The sequence below is a fragment of the Elephas maximus genome, chromosome 2 (genome assembly GCF_024166365.1).
Source record: "Elephas maximus indicus isolate mEleMax1 chromosome 2, mEleMax1 primary haplotype, whole genome shotgun sequence".
In the NCBI taxonomy this organism is placed as follows: domain Eukaryota; kingdom Metazoa; phylum Chordata; class Mammalia; order Proboscidea; family Elephantidae; genus Elephas; species Elephas maximus.
This window is the reverse complement of record NC_064820.1, coordinates 233,429,221-233,435,220: the sequence shown is the minus strand read 5'-3', so window position 1 is coordinate 233,435,220 and position 6,000 is coordinate 233,429,221.

Genomic DNA, 6,000 nt, shown 5'->3' with positions numbered 1-6,000 from the left:
AATCTGGTCTCTACACAATGGCGTGTTACTCAGCCATGAAAACGGATGAAGTTCTGATCTATGCTACAGCATGGGTGAACCTTGAAACCATGATACTGGGTGAAAAAAGCCATACACGAAAGGTCACATGTTGTATAATTCCACTTATATGAGTTATCTAGAATAGGCACATCCATAGACAGGTTGCAGACTAGTGGATGCCAGGTTCTGGGGTCGGGAGGGCATGGAGAGTGACTGCCTAATGGGTACGGAGTTTCCTTTTTGGATGATAAAAATGTTTTGGAACTAGATAGAGGTGTTGGCTACACAATATTGTGAATTTACTACGTGCCACTGATGGTTCATTTTAAAATGATTACTTTTATGTTATGTGAATTTCACCTAAAAATAAGAATCTGAACCTAATAAATGAATATGGAAAAGAAGGGGAAGGGAGAGGAAGAGGAGAAGGAGAAGACCCAAGATGGTCTGGCGGGGGGCTGAGGTGGGGGAGTAGACAGGGCCGGCTAGACTCCAGGATCCAAACCAAACCAAACCCAGTGCTGTCGAGTTGATTCCGACTCATAGCAACCCTATAGGACAGAGTGGAACTGCCCCATAGAGTTTCCAAGGAGCGCCTGGCAGATCCAAACTGCTGACCCTTTGGTTAGCAGCTGTAGCACTTCACCACTACACCACCAGGGATTCCAGGACTCCAGGATAGGAGAAGTATATTTGTAGTGCTTTTCAGGACACTGCTTACCCATCTCTAGGTACAATGGTAACGTGAACACTAATAAGAATATTGCATGATGAGATTTTACTAAAGGGAAATAATCAAGGCCAACAATTCGTCATTTCCCACCATGGATGCACACTGCCCAAAGGCCACAAGTAGCACACCCGTTAAGAGAGAGCAGAGCAGAAGGCAGCCTGAGGCAAAGCTGGCGAGGGCTGGTGCTGGCCGGTTCTGAGCTGCGGCCAGGGAAGCGGGGCCAGTGCAGGATGGATGCTGTGAGGGTCTGGGCAGTTCAGTGACTGAGTATCTTGTTAAAATGTTAGGTGCCATCAATTCAGCTCCATCTCATAGCGACCCTCTGTGTAACAAAAAGAAACGTTACCTGATTCAGCACCATCCTCGCAATTGTTGCGATGTTTGAGCCCGTTATTGCAGCCACTGTGTCAGCTCGTGTCATGGAGGGTTTCCTTCTTTTTCACTGAACCTCTACTTCACCAACCATGAACTGGTCTCTCCTGATGGCATGTTCAAACTAAAAGAGATGAAGTCTCAACATCCTAGCTTCTAAGGAGAATTGTAACTGTACTTGCTCCAAGACAGATTTGTTCATTCTTCTGGCAGTCCGTGGTATATTCAATATTTTTTGGCAATAGAATTCAAATGCGTCAATTCTTCAGTCTTCCTTTTTCATCGTCCAGCTTTCATATGCATATGAAGCGATTGAAAATACCATGGCTTAGGTCAGGTGCACCTTGGTCCTGAAAATGACATCTTTGCATTTTAACACCTTAAAGAGGTTTTTTGCTACAGATTTGCCCAATGTGGTATCTTACTAAATTTTATCTAGAACTGGAGTTGTCCTTGGGAAGGCAAGAGCCATCAGAGGAAGACCATGTTGAAGAGAAGGTGTCCAATGACTCAGTGTGGTCACAGTGTCTCACCCTGGATGTGGTCTTGGAGCAGCTTGTCTCCGTCATGCTCTGGCCATTGCTTCTGTCTGTTGGGAGCACCCAGACCCATGGTCAGTGGGCTGCCTTTCGCTTGCTCGCTGTGTGACAGGCACATACTCAGCCTCCACCTGGATTATCTCATTCACGCATCCCTACAGATTGGGCATTTTGTGGAGGAAGTTGAGCAAAAAGAGGTACAAGGTCCTAGAGGAAGGGTGTGGCCAAAAGTGCACAGTTATTCCTGCCTCAGAAATATCTATGTCCTTCAGCAGTTTTTTCAGCAGATAAAGCATCCTAGCTGCCAGAATTCTTCTCTGCTTCAGCTTCATTCCTGTCCCATATCCCATTCTGCCTCTTCTCCTAGGCTTGGTTCTGTACCCCAGCTCCTCTCTCACAGATTTATTCTCTCCTCTTCACCAGGTCATTTCCCATAGGCTCACTAACATGTTCAAGAATCGTCCAATTGAAGTAATAATTGATACCCCCCCACGCACACACACATACCAACTTCTGTGTTTCTTAGACTCTAAAATGTTACGAGATGCACTTCGATGAGGAATGCTATCTGTCGATCCTGCAGGAAGGCAAGTTTGTGTGACTTGTTATGACTCCTGTTGGGTCTGGGTGTGCTGGGCTTGTAACTCTCCCATGTCAGTACACTGTTTCATAAAGTGTCCCAGCTCTGATAATCCGAATTTGCCTTGTACCTCTCCCAAAGAGTATATTTCCCCCTGTAATGTTGCTGAATAAACCAGGTCTTGAGCCTGCCACACAGAGTGAAGGCTTTGTTTTGCTCCAATGCTTGCTCAGCAAATGCCGAGAACCACAGTCCTCACCCACCACCCCTTCTTTTCCTTCCCTTCCCACCACTCCCCTGGAGGTGATCAGGGTTGCCCTGGATGTCATTACCATTCATGCTGCCAGGTCTGAGGGGCACTTCTCATCCTCAACGTTGGAAACAGCCAGCCATTTCCTGGAACAGTTTCTGGAAAACTTGCTCTGGGGCCCCCTTTCAGCCCACTGCAGATGGTATCCAAGACTAGAGTGGTAACATCTGAAGTGGAGAGAAGTAAGTGCATTCAGCATATGTTTTAAAGTTAGTGCTGACAGGACTTGCTGAGGGTCTCAGTGTGGGTCATGAAAGAGAGGAATGAATCAAAGACAGCTTTCGTTTATTTATTGTGTTTGCTTAATTGTGTAACTGATGACTGATAGGACAGTTTACCAGTTTACTCAGCTGGGGAAGACTGAGGTGGGTGCCAGTTTGGGTGTGGGCATGGGGGAATGGAAGTCCAGGCTCTTAATAAGACTTTCCATGCAATTCTGCTGCAGAGTGAAGTCTGACAACCACTGATCTGGGCGGAAATATCAAGCCTGGGGCTCATGGGAGGGATGTTTGGGACTCACGAAAGCCATGGCTTGGTTGAGACCACTAAGGAAGGGAGGGATCATCTAGAGCAAAGAGGCATCCTTAGGATAGAGCCCCAGGAAATGTGGTACATGGCGCCTATGGGCAGATCTCTCCCATCTCTGCCTGCACAGCCCTCTGCTGCTCCTTACCTCATGAGGAGTCGTCTGTTTTCTGGGCTCTTGAATCTGCACTGGCCCTATGACCCACGGGACACAACATTCAGTTCTGGGGACGCTTTACCTTCTTGGGACCATGTGAGGAAGTCCAAACTAGCCATGGAGAAAGACCGTGAGGTGAAGAGTCGGAGGTCTCCCAGACACGTGAGGGAGGCTGTTGGGACCAGCCTGCTCCCAGCCCACCCACCAGCAAATGCACAGCTGAGCCCGGCTCCAACTGTTGACCCAAAGAGCTACCGACAAGAAAGTGGCTGTTGGTTAAGCCGTTATATTTTGGGCCGAGTTGTTATTCAGCAATTGAGAACTAAAAGAGCACTACCAGCGAATGGACCCAGGAGCCCACACCAGTGGCTGAGGGGAGTTTCCTAAGCTTGGAGGCCGACTAGGAAATTGTGGCCACCTTGTAGGTCACCATGAGTTGGAATTGACTTGATGGCAACGGGTTTGGTTTCGGTTTTGGTATTTTAGTGCAAGAAAAGGCTTGAAGCCTTTTCAATGATTTAAAAGCTGCACGTGCACCAAGTGAAGATGATTGCGATGAATGATTTGTTGTGTGTAGGGGTTAGTTCACTTGTTTCAAAGTGAGGGCAAATTTACATAACATTAAAGGGCAAGTACAAGTTGTAAGTCTGATGTTCACAATCTGGTGACTACCTGTATTCTTAAAAACTTAATTCCCCCGTTTGAGAATAAAATCGCCTAAAATCAGTCAGTAAATTCACCATATCAACAGGCTAAGGCAGAAGCATCATATAATCACATCAGTCTGATATGCAGAAAAACGTGATAACAGAAAGAGCAAGTGACAAAATCCAATGTCCGTTCATGATAAAAATTCTCTGCAAACTAGAAATAGAGGAAAACTCTCTCAACTTGATGATCATCTACAAAAAACCTACAGCTAACAACATAATTTATGGTGAAAGTCTGAATGCGTTCCTTCTAAGATTGGGAATGAGGCAAGAATGTCCCCTTTCATCACTCCTTTAACATAGTGCTGGAAGTTCTATCCATTGCAATAAGGGTGAAAGGAAAGAAAGAAAGAAGGAAGGAAGGAAGGGGGGGAGGGAGGGAGGGAGGGAGGAAGGGAGGAAGGAAAGGAGAGAGAAGACAGAAACGGAGGGAGGAAGGAAGAAAGGTCATACAGATTGGAATAAAAAATTGTGTCTACTGGCAGATGACATGATTACATACAAAATTCCAAGAAATCTACGTAATAACTCCTAGAACTAATAAGTGAGCACAGCAAGGTTGCAGGTTATAAGAGCTACACAAAAATCAATCATATTTCTACACATAAAAAATGAACATGTGAAAACAAATTAAAAATATAATACAACTTAGAATCACTGCAAAGAAAATGAAATACTTAGATATAAATCCAACAAAACACATCCAGGACTTAGATGCTGAAAATTACAAAATCATGATGAAAGAAATCAAGGACCTAAATAAATGGTTTTTTATACCATGTTCATGATTGGAAGACTCAACCTAGTAAAGATGTCAATTTTGCACAAATTGATCTATATGATTATAGCAGGCTCCTATTACAGTCCTAACAAGTTCTTCTATAGACGTCCCGGTTCTACTCTGTTCTACGGGGTCACTATGAGTTGGAATTGACTTGATGGCAACATTGCTGTCAAGTTGATTCTGACTCATAGCAACCCTAGAGGATAGAGTAGAACTGCCCCTATAGCGTTTCCGAGGCTGTAATCTTTATAGGAGCAGGTTGCCAGGCCTTTTCTCACATGCAGTAACTGGTAGGTTCTAACCACTGAGCTTTTGGTTAGCAGCCGAGCATTATAACCACTGAGCCACTGAGACTTCTTCTGTAGACATAGGCAAACTTATTCTAAAATTTATATGGAAAGACACAGGACCCAGAATAGCTAAAACAGTCTCGTAAAAGAAGAATAAAGTGGGAAGCATTACTCTAACAAACATGAAGTCTTGCTATATAGCTACAGTAATCAAGACAATAGTATTGGAGGTGGGATAGACACATATATCAATAGAGCAGAATAGAGAACCCAGAAATAGACCCACTCAAATATACTTAATTGATTTTTGACAAAGATGCAAAAGCAATTCAGTGGAGGAAAGATAGATAGCCTGTAGTAAGAGAACTTTCACAGGCAAAAAAAGTAAAACTTGATCCAACCCTCACAACTCCTATAAAAAATTAACTCAAAATATACCAGAGACTTAGATGGAAAACATTAAATTATATATCTTTCAGGAAAAAAAATTTAGGAGAAAGTCTTCAGAATCTAGGACTAGGCAAAAACTTCTTAGACTTCACACCAGAATCCACAAAAGGAAAAATCGATGAATGGAACTTCAAAATTAAAAACTTTTGCTTTGGGAAAGCCCATGCGAAAAGGATGAAAAGAGAAGCTACAGGCTAAAAAAAAAAAAAAACAGGCTAGGAGGGAATATTTGCCAACCACATGTCTGACAAAGGACAAATATCTAGAATACATGAGGAGCTCTCAAGACTCAACTGTAAAAATGGCACTCTTGGTTTTGAACAGACTGAGGCCTCATTTGCCTTTCACCTCAACCACTCACTCTCTTCAGGTGCCGAATCACCACCTGCTGGAACAGGCATTTGTCCTGTTGTCTTAGGATATTCAATTCTGCTATAGAAGACAAAAAAAAAAAAAAAGACAAAAGGATGAATGAACGTCCTAAGATATGTTAAGTACCCCTTTACAGTGTTGAAAAACAAAGATGTCA